General features: G+C 42.5%; 1 protein-coding gene across 2 annotated transcripts in view; it reads left to right on the top strand.

The window, feature by feature from the left end:
- The window catches only part of ARSJ (arylsulfatase family member J), a 141496-nt gene that overhangs the window by 87537 nt on the left and 34075 nt on the right, over nucleotides 1–19884 (top strand). The window lies entirely within an intron of this gene.

Raw genomic sequence — 19884 nt, 5'->3', positions numbered from 1 at the left:
AGCTTTACTGCTTTTGAGTTCAATTTCCTTCCCAGAGCATGTCCGAGGAAGATCTGCCTCAGGGAAAAGCAAAATTCTTCCCTGCTATTTCTCATGATGCTGGCAAACATCTGCTTTATGTGCTTTTGAATCTGATCTTATTTGCCACTCAGAAGTGCTTTCTTCAAGGTGCATCTAAAGAGCTACCGATCATTTTTATCTTTTTTACCTCAATTTTGCTTGAAGCCATTTGTAACTTCTCCAGCAAGAGAGGAAAATCTGATGCTGTGGTTCTCATCCCTGAAGTCAGGCTTGTGTCAGCCTTTCCATTATATAAACCCTTATTTTGAAGAGTTTCAAATTCAGCTATAAAAATTCAGTCTAGGCTGGAAACTGGCAAATTAAGGCTTTGCATGGAATGTTTCTTTTAATTAAAATATAAAAGAACTGCATTCAATTGCCTTTATGTTTCTCAAGTCCCTGAAAGACCTGTCAGACTACACTCAGAATGCTCTTTCTATCCTTGCAAGATCAATTTTCAGAGATACTGAGTGCTTTTATCTCTCAGTTTGATGCAATTGCTCAACCTTAGATTTTCTGTATTTTTGTAAAGCATTTTATTTGTCAGGTTTGTATTTTCACTGTATCAATCTACTTACAACAGTTTAAAAGTTTGAACAGTTTTCTTTCCTCCTAGTAGTATATTTACACTAGGAATGTACATCACTTTCTTATTCACTCCTCTTCCTTTGCTATTTTCTAATGAAAATATAAAGAATCTTTCTGTTGTGTTGTTCTAGCTATGACCATTGATTCCTACAGGGAAGTGAGACAGGGATAATTTAACTGACTCATTATTTTCATGGTGAAGAGTTCTTATTGCAGCCTTGTTTACTGCCAGGTTTTACCTGTAATTCCTTCCACAGGGAAATGTGAAGGACAGAACGGATAATGCTGATCTTCTTGTTCTGGGAGATCAAAAATCACGGTAGGTCAGATGCTGAGGGAGGTTTTACTGTGTTCTCAGAAAAATCACTGGGGATTAATGTGGAAGAAATGGAAGAAAGGGGAAATTTGCAGTGAAATGTGATCATTGATTATATATATATATATATTCTTCTGTACTGCACTTCTGTCTTGGTTAGGTGATGCCAAGTTAGTCCATAAAACATGACCTTTATTTTACTGTTTCTTTCCTATACCTGAAGTTGGTATCTCCATTCTAAGTGGAGATGTGTTTTGCACAGAAGAACAGAGTCACTTGTAGACAAAGGCAAAAGCCATGAAATTACCCCTGCCAATGGGCCAGGTGCCAAAGGAGTGTAGGTTGTAATTCAGTGAGCATTTAAGCATATGCTGAAGTTTATCCCTTTCCACTTATATGGGCTTAACTTTAAGTATGTGCTCACATCCCTTTGAAATCACACGATTCAGTGCCTTGGTGAATGGAAATTACTCAAAGCCACAGCGGGACAACTGATAGGGATTGCATTTTGCAAGATCAGTAAATCATATTAATACAGATTACAGGAATGTAAGCTATATTAATACAGGTGTGTACTTGCAGTCCCCAGAGAACTCCTCTTTGCTGTATATTTATCTTTATGCTATAACTGCTATAATGCCAATGGTATTATAACTATCAGAGATTAAACTTCCCTTCTTAATTGAAAACCACTGTTTTTTCCTCAGTACAATTCTCTTTTTGGCCCTGAAGTTTTATATTTATTTGCATTTGCTAATCCATATCTCCCTGGCAATATCCCTGTGTTCTACTGTACTTCAAACAATTTGGCAACTAAACAAGTGTTTGAAGCTGATTTCATTACATTAGCCTGAGATGCCAATTAGATATTTGTAGAAGGATCTTTCTGAATGCTGTTTCTTGAATAGCTGAGCAAGGCACACTGGCCCTCAGTTATTCAGTTCCTGCCAGACTGACAATAATGTAAACTGAATCCCTTTCTGCAGGCAGCCACTCCACACAAAGGATAAACAGTGGATGTGCTTTAACTCCAAAGCCTCTTGCTGTAATCATTAAAAAAGATAAACTTCCAAGAAATGTCCTCATTTAGTTGTGCTTTACCTTTGTTTTCATATGAAGCCTTGGCAGATTGACCAATTTTTGAGATGAAAATTGGAAAACTTAAAGCAAAGGATGGGAAGCCAGTTTGCTTAAATTCTCTTCCAACTATTCACTCAGAAAAAAATGTATCAAAACCTCTTGTTTATTGAAGTTAGATGTAAGGAGCAAGGACAGCTCTCATGAAGGCCAAGCTGATTGATTTCCTGGTTTGTTTTTAGGATTTATGCAAAGAGTTTCAAGAATGGGATTGAGGTCAGGTGTAACATCCATTCAGGCTGTCAAATGATAATGCTCTGATCCTAATAACAGCTTTTCTCCTAGTAATTCCCGCTAAATCCCACTCTAAAACCCTAAGGCCTAATGACTCTTCAGCATTTCTACAAAATTCAACTTTTAGGAGGCTGGCTATGAATTTTGAAGCCTATCTGTGGGTGTATTTTTATGAGATCTTTTACCTCAAGCAATCATGATTCTGTTATTGAAGTAAGTCCAGGCAGAATCTCTGTAGCTTGAATATATTGCTGTAGTTCACGTTTAAATATTGATATGGCTCTAAAGGTGCTTGGAGTCATAGCAAAATTAATAAGTTAGCATTTTTGTAGTATGAAACCTCTGGAAGGAGAAGACCTTTATGTACTACATTAGGTACTGCTGCTCCTGATATTCTCTGCTCCTGGGAAGTTTGTCTTTGGAATGGTGCTCTGTCAGAACCAGGAGCTTTGCACAAAGGCACAAAGCAGAGCCAGAGGTGGCTGTATAAATAGCAGTGCCTCCTGTGGGTCCTCTGCTCTCTTGCAGCTCTGGCGGTTGAAGCCAGAGTTTCTCATCTCTGATCTTTTGGCAATATCCTGCAAAGAGCCACCCCATTGTATCGCACGGGCTGTTGCCATGGGAACAATAATATTTTTAGTAGTGCCTTTCAGCTGAAAATCTCCGCTTTGCAATGCACGCTGCCGGAGCCTCGCAGTAGCTGTGGGGCAGGTCAGGGCTGCACGGGTGGCAGTGATGAGACAGTGAGGGCTGGAGCGCTCCCCGCCGGACACAGCCCCACCCTGGGCACAGCCCCACCCTGGGCACAGCCCCACCCTGGGCTCCAACCCCACCCTGGGCACAGCCCCACCCTGGGCTCCAGCCCTTGCTGCTGTGCCCTCCTGAGCGCCTTTTCCTGTCAATGGCAGCTCTGTGCAATTCAGGGGGGATCTCATAGCTAAAGAGATAAGCTGGATCTAAGGAATCATGCCTGTTACTGCTCATTACTTGATTTTTTAAAATTAGGAGTAATAATAATGAAGTTAAACGGGGCATTTTGCCTGTCTGTTTAAAGAAATGTGAAAATAGAGGAAGTGTTCTAACGAGAGGAAAAGAATCCTTGAGGGTGTGTTATTTGTGGATTGGTACTATCCTCACACCCTTTTCTTCCTCAGAATAACTTTGTGTTGATGTATCTCCTTTTGCTCCCCAGCTCTAGTCCTAATCCAATGTATGTGATTAGTGCTTGCACAAAACCCTGTTCCCCACTGTTCTTCAATCCCTGTGAGCAATGCCTGGTTGTTGGAACACTTTTGGTAGAGACAAGGATGCACCACAAAACATGTGCCAGTACAATCATTGCACAATCTACAAGCATCACCAGTTGCTGTAGATCATATAGATCAACCCATCTTACAGACCTGTGTTGATGTTATTTTTGGTTATTGTCACAGAGCACATTTCACTTTTAAACCAAATTCCTGCTACCACCCTAACTTCTCTTTCCAAAAAGAGCAGCTTGAATTTTCTCAGAACTAGGAATATCTGGCTTACAGGTCACTTAATGCTCTCAATAAAAATGATTCCTGAAAACACCCCCAAAACTCCCAACTAAGTTGGCAGCTCAGGGGCTGAAATTACTCCAAAATGCAGCAAGAACCAGTTACAAAGCAGCATTTTTGGCTGGAACCCAAGGAATCTGTCAGCTATTGTGCAGGGAATGTGGCTGTCCTCCCGGTGCTGACTTAAAACAGAAAACTGAGGAGATACTAAGGACTGGGAAAGTGATAATTTTATCTGGAATGTCATGGCCAAATTCTGAGGGCAGCATGTAAGTGTCTGTAGAGGGAGGAAAAGAGACCTTACTTCAGCATGACCTCATCCAGAAGAAATCCCAGTGCCATATGTTCCTTTGGCTTGCATTTGATACCACAGACTCTCAGATACATGCAAGGAAGAGAGGGGGTGGCTTCTCTACTTTAGAGGAAGAACCTGTAACAAAATAGCTGCAAATCTGCATCGTGGTTTGTTCGTGCTAACTCTAATCAGCTCCAGAGGTTTTCTGAGATGTAAAATGTAACTATTTTAGCTGGAAAAAGAGAAATATCTTATAGCAACAGCTTGCTGCCTTTTCTCTAACCACAGACCATCTCATACATAGCAAGCAAAGACCAAGGCAGATTTGTCTTTTGATAAGCCTGGAAAACAGCGGCAAAACAGATGAATGATCCCACAATACTAGATTTGGTTAAAGTTTTTCCACCGATTTTGCAATCATCCTTAATGAGTTATAGGAGTATAATTTGTGATGTAGGGTTGTTTTTTTTTCCCTTTGAGTTTAAATCCAACTACCATGAAAACAATGATAAGTGGAATTCAACTCTGGTTCCAAAATATTTCTGTAATATGGGAAAGACTTCTGTTCCCATTCCCTTTCTAAAATGAAATGACTTATTCAGAAGCAGGGCTGCTGAGGGGCTTCCACCCAGAACACATCAACACTTAATTAAATTATGGTGCTATCTGAGGAAAGAGGTGCAGCAATTTCAGCGGCTGACAGCTGGATTTCTCCGAGGTGAGCCCCTGGTTTCACAATGCCCGGAGTCTGGCAGCCCTTGGATTTCATGGCACGGTGCCCTGGGTGCTGCAGCTCAAAGCTCCCAGCTTGTGCCAACACAATCTCATTTGTCTGCAGGCTCTTCTCCTGTCATCCAGCTGGGCTGATGCTACTTAAAAATCCCTCATCTCTCTCCTCGAAGGCTTCCCAGAGACACCTCCCAGCGCAGCCTCCCGGGTGTCCCGGGCCAGGTGCCCTGGAGCCCGCAGTCCCACACAGGCTCCAGGGAGAAGCTGGGAGGTGTCGGCAGCGCCTCGGCAGCACCAAGCGTGCCCGGGGGCACACGTTCAGGGAGGCCAACCCCGCCCGGGCTGTGGCCATGCCGCTCCAGGGCACGGCCTGGGGACCCCACGGGGACGGGATGGGGCTGCTGAGGCTCCATGGAGCTGGAGGGAGGCGGAGGGAAGGGCATGGAGCCGCCAGGCCCGGCCCGCGGCCTAGGCCTCAGGGCTGCCCTCATGGCCCTCACGGCTGAGGGGCGACGGCCTGCGGGGCCTGGTGCTGCCTGAGGCCGGGAATGCCGGGCTCTTCCTTTGTCCCCTCCCGCGTGCTCCTGGATCGCGTGTGCCCGCAGCGAGGGTGAGTCTCTGTGGTTTTTGTGGTTCGGGATCCTTTTAACTCTGTGTGGTACTTTAAGGAGGTTGCTTTGGCATATAAATGGAGAACAACACAATGGTAGCGCTGTGGAAGGATTAAGGATTCCCTGCACAGTTGGAATGTGCACACACTGTAAAAGGATTAAGGATTGCCTTCAGAGCTCAAGGAGCATTTGGACAAGGCTCTCAGGCCCAGGCTGTGACCCTTGGGGGTGCCCTGTGCAGGCCAGGGGTGGGACCCGATGGTCCTGATGGGTCCCTTCCAACTCAGCACATTCTGTGATTCTGCACATGTGCTAAATGGGGTTGTGCTGGTTCACCAGGGCAGGTTTTATACCATGTTCTGTCACAGAACTTAGCTGTCACTGTTCCTTTCCAAAAAACCAGCCCACAATACAAACAGTGTTCTCTGTTTTACCCTAGGATGTGCCAAGACTTGCCCTAGTGTGGTAACTGAATGTTTTCTTCGAATTTACCACCTCATTTCCATTGTTCCTTGGTGGTAGATACTAGAATGATGATAAGATTGTTTTTCACAAAGATTTTAGGTTGGCATGTGGACGATTATGAGTGGAGATGAAGTAATTCAAGATTTAACTTCACACGGTCAAAGGTAACTCAGCTTAAATAAGATCTTCAATAAGTAACTGGGGTTAAAGATTCTTTATTTTCACCCACTTCTCCTCATCCTAAAGTATACATATTCTTATTCTGGGAGGTTATTGGGCTTCATTTTTTAAATGGTTTTGGTACTTCATTGAAAAAGTGAATTTATGTGGATTTCTCTCTGTCTTGTTTTGAAATTGTTTTGTCATAGGAAAGAAATGAAAACCTAATTCATACATTTTACAAACAATAGCATCTTGATTATTTTTAATAAGGTTTCTAAATTCACTCCTTTTCTCCTGAGAGAGAACAACCTATCCAAAGTTCTTGTCATTTGTTGCATAAAAAATTCCTCTGAAGCACTGTGACAGTTTGGATAAATAACCAGAGCTGCCCTTTGGGTTCTCTTCTTGCTGTCAGTTCTCTTCTCAGTTCCTAATAAAAAACCCCAGTGTGTTTCCCTAGCAATTTCAGAGCATGTTAAAGCAGTGTAGTCATACGGTGCCTGATGTGTGTTCTCACCCCTGCACTTCTCACACCCAGATTTCAGGCGGTCTGGAATGAAAGAAATCCAGGGAGGAACTCCTCAAAGGCTGCTTTGCAAAGAGCCTTCACATATTCAGCCTCATAAGGTTTTCCATTACAGAACTCATATGTTGTGTATGGATGTACTCTGTATCATGTATTTAGCAGTTTCCCTTCCTCCCAAATTTTCATCGTGAATCAACAGGTAGAGGCCCAGACTTCCTCATGGGGAAAATAATTGCAGATAGAAGTGATTGCTGTAGTGTCTGTTCCAGACTCCCTTTCCAGCATTCTCTTTCCTTAACTGTGCTTTGAAACTTTCATTTGAGCCCCGTTGTAGTTTCATGTGGAATGGGACTGGCTGAACTACCCATTCTGTCTTTTTAGTCCTTAAAAAAGCCATGTGATCCCTAGAAAATCTATTAAAAGGAAAGGGCAGCTGGGTCCTAAGTGGCTAAGTCCCCTTTTCCCAAATGGAAGTGAAGGTTCAGAAAACACTGCTTGGGAGGTACCTTGTAGATTGAGAATGATTCCATGACACTATGGTTGTGTCAGAGTACTAGGACAACTCCAATCAAAGAAGAGATGACCCCTCTGGTAAAAATCTCCTCTAGGTCAGGGATGTCTGTGCTGCAGCACATCCATGACAAACAGCAGGATTTGAGGATCACTAAACCAGGAGTCTCACTATACAGACATTAAAAGTGTGGCACAGGAGCCAATGATGAATTTGGTCTATTCCACTTTCTTTGACTTGCCCTTGAACATGGAAAGCAATTCCTTGTGCTTCCAGAGGAATCCCCAAGCAGTTTTTAACAAATGGCAGTACCAACCACGACCACAGATTTTTTCTCTAGAGGCTCAGCAAACTCTGCAATTCTGTATTCATTCACTAATTCATTTGGCAAACTAAAAGGCTCTTACTGTTTCCAGAAATTGAGCTGTATAAACTCAAAACTTCCTTACCTTTATAATTGATCCTTGTGTAGCCATTCAACCTTCCACGTGTTTGGGGGGTTTTTAGCAGTATCTGTGTGAACAACACTATTCACAAAGTGCCACTTAGTACCTGATAGCTCTCCATCATAGGAGACATCTGTACAGAGCTCAGAGCTGCCTTCCTAAGCCCCAGACCAGCTTTTTTCAGTCACATCCTTTCCTTCAGTAGCATGAGCTGGAGAAACTGTAAAGGGGTAGAGGAGAAGGGCAGAAACATGCCTGCTTCATAAAGTAAACTACTCCCTTTGCACTTTTTTTACATTCCTTGCTTTCTCACCTTTGCCAATATGGTCTCCCAGCCCATGACTGTGTTTGGGAAGGCGGAAGGAGATCGTGCTCTGAAAGGGTTTGGGTCTGCCAGAAAAAAGAATTATAAGGATAAAGCTGCTGATACCCAGTATTTACTTCTGATTGTGCTGTACAACTTGGTATCCATAAAGAGGCAGAGGAAAGAGTGGCCAGGCCTGGTTTAATTCAGCAGCACTGTTGGATCCTTGCTGGTTGGATCTTTTTGCCTCTTACTTGCTTTGGTTTTTATCAAACCATTTTCTGAGAGACCTTTATTGCTTAGCAAGTGCATTGTGGCTGGCATTAATTTTGGTGATTGAAACTCAGATTCTGCAATTTGTTTTTACCTCATGTTGTTCTGTGTAGTGAAATGACACTTGTGAACCCATTCCTTACCCGTCAGCAATTCCGTGGTGCCTCTGAAGAGGCACGATTTCCTCTTCTGCCAAAAACCGTGCGTGTGTTGTGCTTGCCTCACATGAGCAGCGGGGCTGTTTATGACAGGAGTTGTGAGTGTGAATGGCAGCGTGTGCAGGATCAGGGCCACAGTCAGCGTGGGGTAAAGCAGATGGTGCAGAGCACAGGTCTGGTTTCATTCCACTCCCAGGTACTGTGAGGAGCCTGCAGGGAGAAGGTGTTTCCAAATGCCTGGAGGCAGCACTTGCATGCTGTGAAAATCCTGATTGTGCTGACAGACTTACCCCGGGCTTACATCTGTCCTGAATTACAGGAACTCCCCGTGTTTCTGCAAATCACAGCCGTGTTTTCTGATTGCTGCACTGCTTCTGCTTCCCTCTCTGTAGATGGGACAGCATGGGTTACGTTCCAGGTAGGCTGTCAGGGGTTTCTTCCATGCCTCCAAGAATTCCTACAGAATTGCATGTTTAGCATTTACAGCTTGTGTTAATGATGGCTATAAAGTTGTTTGTCTTCATGGAATTAGATATATCCATAAGGCATTTTCCAGCTCAGCTATGCTGAGGCAATAAAGCAAATTTTGCTGGCATTACTCACTGCAGTAATTCCCAAATAATTAGTCATCCTAGGTAATAGATGTGTGATGTGTCCCAGTCATAAACTGCATAATGTGGGCTATGGACATAAAACACGGCAGCTGCTTGGGAAATGCAAAACCAGAAATCAAATTGCTCAAGTTCAGTAAGGAGCCAGCTTCACACTTGCCTCAAATCCTCCTGTGGAGCTTTTCTTCCACTTCTAGAGTTAGGAAACTCCAGTTCTCTTCTTAGACCTTGCTTAAGTGGATTTCCTAGTTTTTCACTTCCAATTGCTTATTTGTTACTGGGAAGCACTAATGTATATGCACACTTGTGTTTTCCCTCTCCTTACAAAGCAGAATATCAATTGACATTGATATTGATATTGACTGGCTTAAAAGCAGGAATTTGGGCGGGGTTTTTTCCCCCCAGTTTTACCTTTTGGCTGACGTTCTTCTATCCTGGCATTAAAAGCTTCCCAGGGTGTAATTCATCCTGGTAAAGTGTTGTACATTGTGCTCACAGTGTTTAGTGAATGTTATACACAGGGGAAATTTACTGTTGGAAAATAAATCATCCTGGACTGATTCCAACAGTGTTCATCAAGAGTGTGTGTGTGTCTTTGTGCCTGCGTGAATTTGGATTTTGTATCCATAAACTGGTGCTCAATTTCCATAGAAACAGCAATATTCATAATATCCTAAAATCGGTTCAGTACATGGTATTACAGCAATTTGCATCAATGCTCCATTCCATTTTCTTCCTGAAGATTTTCTAAAACATATAAATATGTCCTTAAGGAGATCTCTGTGACAAGTGCAACAACAAAGGAAGGGGACATATTGCTCAAAGCACAGTGTGTCATGCACAGTAATTTCCAGTGGGCTAATCATATTAACAGAGAAAATACTGGTGCCAGTTTTACTTTAACTAGTAAAGTTTTATTGAGTGCTACTGTCCCTAGCTGCTGCCCTTAACTTCTTCTGATTACAAAACCATCTACAGCTTGGAACTGGTTTTATAGCTCACCCTTCTTATAGGGGAACAGCTGGCAAAAAGAAAAACCATTAAATACGAACACTTAAAATACAAAAAGTGGAAAAAAGAACATAAATATAAAACCAAAATATTGGTTTTCTTAAATCTGTGGTAATGACCTCACTGGGCTTTCCAAAATGCAAAGTAATCTGTATCTCTGAGGCTCCCCTGTGTTAGGAAAGTCAGTGGAATAACCATGGTCTTGGTGAAATCCCACTGGGAAAACCTTTTTTCTAGTTGCTTCTGTTCTAGAACCAATCAATGATAAATTGGATTGAAGGGAGATGCCCCCACAATGAGGCATCAGGACAGAGCTATTCCTAAGGTGTAAATGGCTGAAAACATTTTGGCATCTTGGTTTATGCTATTGCCAGAGCAAACCTTTGAAGGTCCCTCCAAGGCAAAGGCAAGCACTCCCTGTCCCTAGCAGCACACGGCTTTCTGTACCAGGGTGTTTTGGGATTGGGCAAATTGCAGAGTTCCCAGAGCCTCACTGGTGACTCATGTCCCTTTGCAAGGTACAGACGTGACTCCAAGAGAATTTGTGGCAGCCAGTATTTGGGGTCCTGGCACTTCAGGTTAAAAAGTGACCTCACAGGGAGTTTAGTCCATTTTAACATTCCTGCAGCTGCCTCAGAATGCATTTTCTTGTGCATCCCTACAGCTCTCTGTGTGTGATGTATTGGAATTTTGTGGCAAGCAACAGGTGAAGAGAAAATCCTGTAGTTTGGGAGTCATTGGAGTTCCATATGCAAACCTTGAGCAATGTCTGTTGAGTGATATAAGAGTCTCCACCGACCATATATTACTTTTTTCTGTGAGTTGGTTCCAACTTAAATCTTTTTAACCCCAAAATTTTACCCGAGGGACCCTTTCTCTGACTATTATGCTGTGCATTGGAAACAGTAGACTGGGATCAAGGCTCTGGATCAAAGTCTGATCAGCAGAATACCTTCCACTTGAGAGTTAATACACCCACAGTATTAGTCATAAAATATGGAAAGGAACCAAGTTTCCTGTTCCATGTCTCCAGGCATATCCAAGTTACTGTATCCTTGGAATGAGGACTATGGGGTATTTGTTTGGTGAATTTGAAATGAGCCATCTAGGAACAGAACTGTGGGTTTGATATGTATTGCTAGGAATTGTGAGAGCTCTGCTGTAACCAGAGATTGGCATGATTTGCTGTAAAACAGAAAACAGAAATTAATGTCTTCATCAGGACAGTGGAAATCAGACCAGAGAGAAACTGGAGTTAGTTGTAAGCAAGGTCGTTCTGGAAGAGACCTCCAAGGTTTTTGGCTCCAGGTTTCTGCCATAGCAGGGAGCTGCCTTCTCAAGCCCTATTTATACAGTTGCCAAGCCCATCTTTAATCAGTGACAGTCTCAGCACTAAGCAAACATTGGCCTCTTTGATTTTCAGAGAGCAACTTGTGTGGTTTGCCTCTGCACAGACTCTGACTTTTACAGATGAGCTCAAGCACCCAAATAATAACTTTAAGAATGAACTTTAATCTATCCATTCTGCTAGTAAAATCCAAATCCATAAATTTAATTAATCCATGTTTATGGCAGTTCAGTCACCCATCACTTAGTGAACTACACAGCACTTCTACTTCTTCCATTATTATTCTGAGCCTGATATTTTCCTCTGTGTAAAATAGGTGTGTACATTTTTATCATTCATGTTGGCTAACATTTGGATGTTGCCTCTGATAAGGGTGAAATACAGCTGAACACATACAATACAGCAGCTGGGCTGCAGGCTTTAACAGTTTTATCAGCATCTGAAAATTTACTTATGGGCTCAAACCTGAGTGTGAGAGGCAAATGAAACATGACTTGAGATTACTTGTGGTAAAAATGTGGCAGTGTTCTTGCTTTTTTTTCCCTTAAAAATGAAAAGAAAATGCATTAAAGCTGCAAAATTCAGATGTAGAATCCAAAATGTATTAAGCAAAAATGTTTTTTAAAATGCCATGAGAATTAAGTGCCTGATCCATGATCTGAAGACATAGATCTTTGGCAATATTATAAACGCCCATTAATACATTTATAATTGTTTTCTTTAGAGACAATATTAGAAGGAATTTCCTACAACAGTATAAAAAAGAACTTGTATTTTATATCTCTTTACCCAAACCAAAAGATGGATACATCTTATTTATAATTAGTCATTGCTACATGTCAGAAAAAAGGACAACACATTCCTTTTCATTTCTTATGTTTCTCACAGTTCTATTGCACAAAATACAGTTTAGGATTTTGTTTTATGACAACTGAAGTAGTGAGAGTTTAGATCATTCATGTTGTTACTGTGTCCAGAATTCTGAGGGTTTATGGTGGCAGGAGTGAAAGAACCTGTGCAATAAAGAGCATCGAAAATTAACAGAAACAACTATTGTTTTATCCATCATACGTGTGTATAAAAAAGCATTGACCTAGCAGCAGCTTCAAATTATTTCAGCTTTAAGAGTAGATTTTGCCAAATTCATGAACTTAAAGTCCATTTTCAGGGAAGAAATGTAACCTGAGAATCAAATAACTCAAGGCTTTCTCAGGCTGATACAGAAACTGCTGACACCATTTGGGGAAATTAGTTTCTCAGGGCTTTTTCCTCTGTTGTTTTTTTTTCACTGCTGAATGTGGTGATAGTTTCTATTTCACAGCATTTATAAGGCCTAGCACTAGGGAAGGGAGGAAACTTAAGCAGTAAAACTTCTCTAAGCCAAGCAATTATTTCAGCAACTGCAGAATCATGATGCTACAGCAGCTAGTGTCATTCCAGGAGCTTCCACAGCTCATTAGAGCTCCATAGCTGCATGTCCATGATGCTCCACGGGCATCAATTGATCTTGCTTCAATCACTCCTTAGTTAAAGCCTGTTCCTCCTACCTGTAGGCACTGTGCAATGGTGTGTCTTTAGTTGGACACTCCACAGGAAGTTCTGTTTTCCAGGACAGGGTTTGGGAAGGTACCTGGAGCTCTCAGAACCCCCACACGTGCTCACACAGGGCACTCACACATTTCATACCTGTAGCCTGTGGCACAACTCAGGGATTTGTTGTGAACTCTCAGCAAACAGCAAAGAAGGAGGAGCTGCCTGTTCTGTCTCGAGGACTTCAGAAGAAAAGGCAACGTTTGCTCTCTAGAAACACAGAGGGACCTCTAACAACGCGTTCTTTGAACGCTCTGCCCGTGCCTTTTCCTGCGCTGGGAGAGGGATTTGGTTCCCCACGCAACGTGCAACGCTGCTGAACTCCTAAGGCAGCATAAAAGTGTTACTGTTCAGTGTGTGAAGAGATCTGTCCCTGGTGCAGCCGGCCTTAATGATACTGTCAGTAGTGCAGGGCTGGCAGCGCGGGACCCGCGCGGTAATTCATCCCGGACGGGAAGGCCGGGAGACAGGAGGTTTTCATTTCAGCGTGGGGAAGGAAACACAAACCCACCTGGGAGGTCAGCTTGGTTTTATTGCACAGCTCTGTCTGTCTAAAGTCCTCTCGCAGGAGCTGAGCCTCGTGCTTGGAAAAGGGGTGGTGGAATGTGGAATTCTGAGAACACAGAAGAGCTGATGGCTGCTGAGGCAGGATAACAAAGCGTGCTGATGAATCCCAACTTTGTTGTTACAGGAGAGCAAAGCTTTACTTTGGTGATCCTCTAAAAGAGGATTTGAGTTTCCTTATTGCCCACACTGTTCAGTTGCTGGTGGAGATGTTTCACAAGGTTTGTGTGTAATTGAAAAGACAGCCTGATCCGAGCCATTGAACATGCCTGACAGGAATTCGGAAGAGGGAATCGCTGGGGCTTCATCCACAAGCCCAGGATAGTGCTGGGACTGTAAAATCCAAGCAGCCATTTGTGTGATGTTACCAGAGCAGAACGCTGGAAAGGGTTCTCAGAAAATTCTTAATTCATTACGTGTTCAGTTTGGGCAGGCAGGGGATGGTATGTTTTCAGAAATCCTGGCACTCATCCAGGCCAGCTAAAATCCCATCTAACCTATGGTGTGGAGCTGCTGACTTCCAGAATGCTCACACATTCCCAGAGGAAGTGAGAGAAACACTCTACCTGCAGAAATTCGGCTCCTTGTTATTACTTACTCTGCAGCAGTGCCCTGAGGCTCTCATTTGCATAACACACTTCTGTACAATGTTTCGGCTGGGATTTATCACCCTCTGAGGAATCAGAGAGCTTTTATGGTTTTTAATTACTAATTGACCTTAATCAGCAGTTTTTGGTTGCTCCGGTGTTCAGAACACGCTGCTGCCTACATTTTGCATTTCTGTGATTCATTGTGCCACTGAATTCCATTCTGGCCAGCTTTTGCAGTAGAATTTGATAAATGCATTCTTCTTCCTCCTTACCTCTTGGTTCCTAAGCAACACTTATTTTCTGCCAGGCTAGTTATCCCTTTACCTGGTGCTTTATGACACAAAGTAGACAGTAGTTTTCCTGAACACAGTAAGTGATTTCAGTGTAACAAGGGGTTTTTTAACAATGTAAAATTGGTTAATTGCCATTTATACTGTGCTCTAATTTTGGAAGAATTGATGATTTCATCCTAGATCCTGGAAAAAAGTGCCTGCAGCACAAAAAGGTGCATGCAGCCATTATCCACAACAAGAATAGTCTTGGCAGCACAATGCAAGAGAAAAGCTTTGTTAGACAGTAACTCCTGTCCATCAAGGAGTCTCTTTCCAGCAGGCTGTGAATTGGGCTCACGAGGCTGTATCTGCACTGCAGCTTTAATGAAGTTTATCTTATCTGTAGATGGAGAGGTCATTCCCACCAAAGACCTTTCTAAGGAGCAATAGAGCCTCATTCAGAAAAATGAGAATAAAGAGAGGAGATTCACCTCCCAGACAACATACATTGTCATATTCATACTAAATAGCATTCCTTTTGAAATACATTGTGTTCACACATACTTAGATAATTTCCCGAACTTTCATGAAGTATTGATTGATTTAAATATCAAAACAGATATTTCAGGAGAGATTACTCCTTAAAAGCCTTGAGGTTTTTTTAAGATCTCTTTTATCATATTCTGTCTCTCAATGCATGTTTGGGTTATGTGTGTGAGCAGAGAGTTTAGGATTGGGTGAGGAATGCAAGTAGTGGACTGGGCAGTATCAGATTCAGACTAGAAATAAAGTACAGAAGTTTCAGTGATTGTGGTTAACAATTGGAATAGTGAATCAGGGTCTGGAATCATGACTGTTTAATGAAGTCTGGGTTGTTTTCTAAAACATTTGCCCACATGTTTATAAGAGCATTATTTCAGGGAAGTTCTGTAGTCTCTATGACAGATGGTAATGGTGGGCTCTTCCAGCTTTAAAATCTATAACTAAATCTAATTCTTACTGTCCTCACTAAGAGCTGCCATGGCTGCTTTGAGAATCTCACTGTTAAACTCACAGTAGAGAAAGCAAATGAAAGTTCTTGCAGTATGCAGTATGCAGTGCTAGTGGGTTTAAAGCAAACCAAAGGCAGTATTTCTCACAGTGCACGAGCCAAACTGGCTAGGAGATCAAAATAGAAAACCAGATCATTTCCCTCCCAGTTATTGATTGGACACAATAAACTCAGGAAATCCCCAACCTGCAGGGTGCTGGAAGGGACCCCTTTCCCAGACAAGAGGGGTTTGTTACAGCTCCAGGCAGATAAGGAATATGCTGGATCAAGCTTTTTCCAGTGTGTGCAGGAGGAATGCAAGTTGGTGCTTCTCTGATTCGACTGGTTACTTCTGCTTTTGAGTTCAGTCCTCCTGTTTGGTTTGTGAGTAGCTGGGATTACTGAGCCACATAGATGACATTTATGATCCATTACCTAACACTTCTCTGCAGCAATGACATTCTAGCAGTTAATAATTCTGAGCTAGAAATGAGCTGAACGAAATGGCCCAGGCAAAGGTGAAGGAGTGAGGTGTTGGGGTGGGTTTGGGTTGGGGAGGTTTTTGTGGAGGTAAAGACTGGATGCTTGGGACTTGTGATTGTTGGGTTCTCTGGGGTTTTTTTTGTTTTGTGTTTTGGGGTTTTTTACCTGAATAAGGTAAAATTAGAATTTATTACTGGGGTAATCTCTGATACTGCAATCTGTAAAGTTCTGTATGCATGAAGCTTTTATTTAGTGTGTAGCAGTGAATCATCTAAATGCCATTTCTAGTATTTAGCAATTATTTAAAACATCCTGAGCCTTACAAACACTTCATTTGCATTCTTCCTTCTAAGGACAAACACCATTCCTGGTTTAAATCATTCCCTCTCCCTTAAAGCTTTCATTGGAAAGGCACAGCGTTTTGTCAGCTGTGCACCCGTAACCTTGAAATCAAATCCTTCACAAGACCAAAAGAAATACTTAGAATTTTATTTTGCTATAGTTGTACCCTTTTGGCCAGTCAGTATTTTCAGCTTTATTGTTGCATGGGATAAAAATGTCCTTTTGTGTGAATGCCAGGCAGTTGGTAGAACACTTGTGGCAGTCTGTGGCGTATCCCTCCTAAACTAGGAAAGTTTTGTTCTGGACAGAGAGAAAGATTTTTCTTCCATTGTAAAACTTTGGTAATTTTGAAAAGATAATAAATCTTCCATGCTATTTAAACTTCCTAGATTTATGTTGCAGTTGCATTATAAGCTCATGCCTTGCCCCACTTCTCTTGCTCTGGCCTTTTTAAGTGCACTAGAGTGCAGTTTTAAACAAGAGTGCAAGTTTTAAACAGGACAGGTGACCTCTGTGTAAAACCCCACACTTTAGGAACAAATGGAACTCCCTAGTTGTTCCCTCTGTGCTGTTAGTGGCAAGGAAACCGTGCTGGAGATTGTAGCTGAGAGAGATTTAACCAACATGCCAAAGCTTCAAAGCACCAACATGCTGATGGCTGTGGCAGCCTCTAAGTGTGTGCTGTAACCTTTTCAGATTATTTGGCTCTTCAGAGCCTCAGTAAAGCCAGAGAAGTGTCCACACCCCTTGCTCTCTCTGACAGCCAGAAAACTGTGACCTGAGCTCAGTGACCTGGTTTTAGTGGAAGTTGTCCCTGCCCATGGAACTAGATGGTCTCTAAGGTCCCTTTCAAACCAAGCCATTCTGTGATTCTGTGACTTCTCCTGGCACCTGCTCCTGAAATGTCCCCTTTTCCTACAGAGGCACACCAGTTACTGTTTCCAGAAGCTGCCATTTCAGTAGGACTACAGGAATTTAAAGACTTTGTTCTGTTTCACTTGGGACCATAAACCTTATGTGACTGGGAAATGGGAGACTCCTCCAGGAAGGCCACCAGCAGCTCCAAAGTTGTGTTGTTTCAGTGATTACAGGGGCTTACACGAGAGGGATATCTAAGGTCACATCCCAAATTTCCAGAGTGACTTTATTGGCATCAGTAGAGTGACTGCACATTTACATCAGTGCAGGCAGCTGAGATCAGAATCTGGACCTTTGCCTATGAAATACGGCAGGGAGTTGAGGAAAGTCTGTGTTAAATATAGAATAAGCTAAGAGCAAAGCTCTGTTTATGTCATCATAAAGCAGGGAATAAGCCACGGGTGGAATCTGAGCATTCCCAAGCAGCACATCTGTAAATTAATTACCAGGGTCCACCAGAGGAGGCAAAGGCAATGATGTAAAGCTTGTGACTCACAGGACTTCTATTCATGTTGTAGTTTGCTGTTTGCAGTGATGAGTGCCTGGCAAAAGCGCAGCATCCACCTGGAAAGCAGAATGCAGGGATGTCCTGCCTTTTCCTTTCCCTGTGAGGAAGGTGTGCTGAGGACAGGGGTGTGCAGAAATGGACCAAGGTGAAAGGAAATGCACAGTTACTGTTCTTGGAAATGTGTAGAATATCGACTCTGTGTGTAGGCCAAAGCCTCCTTCATTCTTCCTCTAGCTGCAGCAATTCAGCTAAAAATAGCAGTTCACAAAGCTGTTCTTCAGGCAGGCAAAGTTTCCTGGCCTCAGGCATGATTAGGAAGAGCACTGAATTGCACATCCCAAATTGCATCCTTCGTTGTTACTGACAGCTGTGAGTCATAGGTAAGAGAAACATGGAGCCAGGAAGAATTGCCTTTCTCCAGCTAGGAACAGAGAGGCCATTACCTTTTCAAGACTGACCTAAAGGTTAGAAAAACAGTTAGAATATTAGCATAGGAGTTTTAGCACTTGAATCTATTTTTTTTTTCTGAACTGTCTTCCCAAGACCTCATTTACCATGATTATTCCTTGGAGTGAAACTCTCTCAGGAGTAGTTCTGGCACAAGGAATGGGAGTTTGCATGTTCTACCTTCATGCTGGAGCTCTGTGCAGTCTCCTGCACCACAGGACTGTCACAGGAGGCAGTCAGGGCAGAGAAGGGAAATGGAACACGTGCTCTTTTTGGGATGGATATCTTTGTGTGTCATGTTGTGTGCAAACGTGTCTGGCTCGGGAACAGCAAGGTGAGTGGCAGCCTGACCTGGAATTACCAGCAAAGGGCACCTGGAGGAGCCCCCACCCAGGCTGCAGGTCACTGCAGATGAGCCTCCAACTGCAGCCATCCTCTCTGCACACATTTCATTTTATGGCCTCAATACACACAGAGGCTGCACAGCAAGGACTAAAAATACATCCCTTCCTAATGGTGTGCTAAATTCAGTTTTAACTAGTGTGTGTTTGAATTAATGTATTCACTGCACTCAAGTTTAAATACCTATGGATGTTCAGGATTTTTTTTCCCTCGGGGAAAAAATACTTCCTCCAGCTTTCATCACTCTTGTGTTCTTTTCACTAAGCATCCAGAATGGGCTGTATAAACCTTGGCTGCAATTCCTGAGCATCTACAAGTATTTTCTTAAGTAGAATATTAATAGCACATTATCTTCTAAGAACTCTGCTTGAAGGTCAGCTGAGTATTTTGCTGACATAAGCCTACTTTTGTTTTTGCAAAAATGGAGGAAAAAAAGGGAAGCTTTGTCAGGCCCATAAAGAGAGAAGGTCAAGTTTATAGATGTCTGGCAGAGATTGCCCTCAGATATTTTCATTTGGAGCTGGGTGGGGACTAGCAGGGTTTGGTTTGGTTAACAGGGCACTGCAAAGTCACAGGCTCTGTTCCCCTCCTGTCCTCTAGGAGCTCTGCTCTATGGCATCTTCTTAATAATACACTGTTTTCCTACTATACTGCTAGAAAATATGTATGCATACATTTGATCAGATACTTATCATGATGCTCTGATATTTGGGTGCTACTACAGCTTATATTAAAAGAAGATCATATTTTGTTTGTGTTAAAGGCAAAATGGCATCACTAATCCAACTTGCACTTGACCATTTGTGGATTTAGGTGTCTACATACATTCTTTTGGTCTTGTAAATGTGGGGAAAAGGCAGGAGTAAAAACTGAAATAGAAAATTCTTTTAAAGGGAATGTAATTTCAAATAATCATAGAATGGTTTACGTTGGAAGGAACCTCTAATTCCAACCTGCCTGCTATGGCCAGGGACAGTATCTGAAAACGTCACAGTTTCTTAGAAGTTAAACTCTGCAGGTTTTACAGTGCAGTTGTAATTTTATTGTGTCACTTTTCAGTGTGGACAAGCCCTTACATAGCATGCTGAAATCCCTAAATCCACTTTTAATTCCATGTTTTCCTACTGTAGTGTTGTAAACTTCAGCACAACACTATTGTTTCTGAATAGGTCTTTTTCAATGGAAATTTTAGAGTGGGGACATTTTTGTACAACCTGATGTGAGCCGAATCAGTCAGATTCGACCCAAATTAAAGTTCTCTCAAGACAGCACTACTTTATTTTTAATCTGGGAGGGATCCCAGAGGGATATAGGAAGTCCCTTGGCACGGACCAGCTGGAGCTTAGCACAGAGGTGCAGGAACTAGAGGGCCTGGTCCAAGTGCCTGTTTAAGAGTTAATGCTTTATAAAAC

Source organism: Catharus ustulatus, chromosome 5 (genome assembly GCF_009819885.2).
Source record: "Catharus ustulatus isolate bCatUst1 chromosome 5, bCatUst1.pri.v2, whole genome shotgun sequence".
Classification (NCBI taxonomy): domain Eukaryota; kingdom Metazoa; phylum Chordata; class Aves; order Passeriformes; family Turdidae; genus Catharus; species Catharus ustulatus.
The sequence above is the reverse complement of the archived record's forward strand: the minus strand, read 5'-3'. Positions and strand labels throughout refer to the sequence as shown.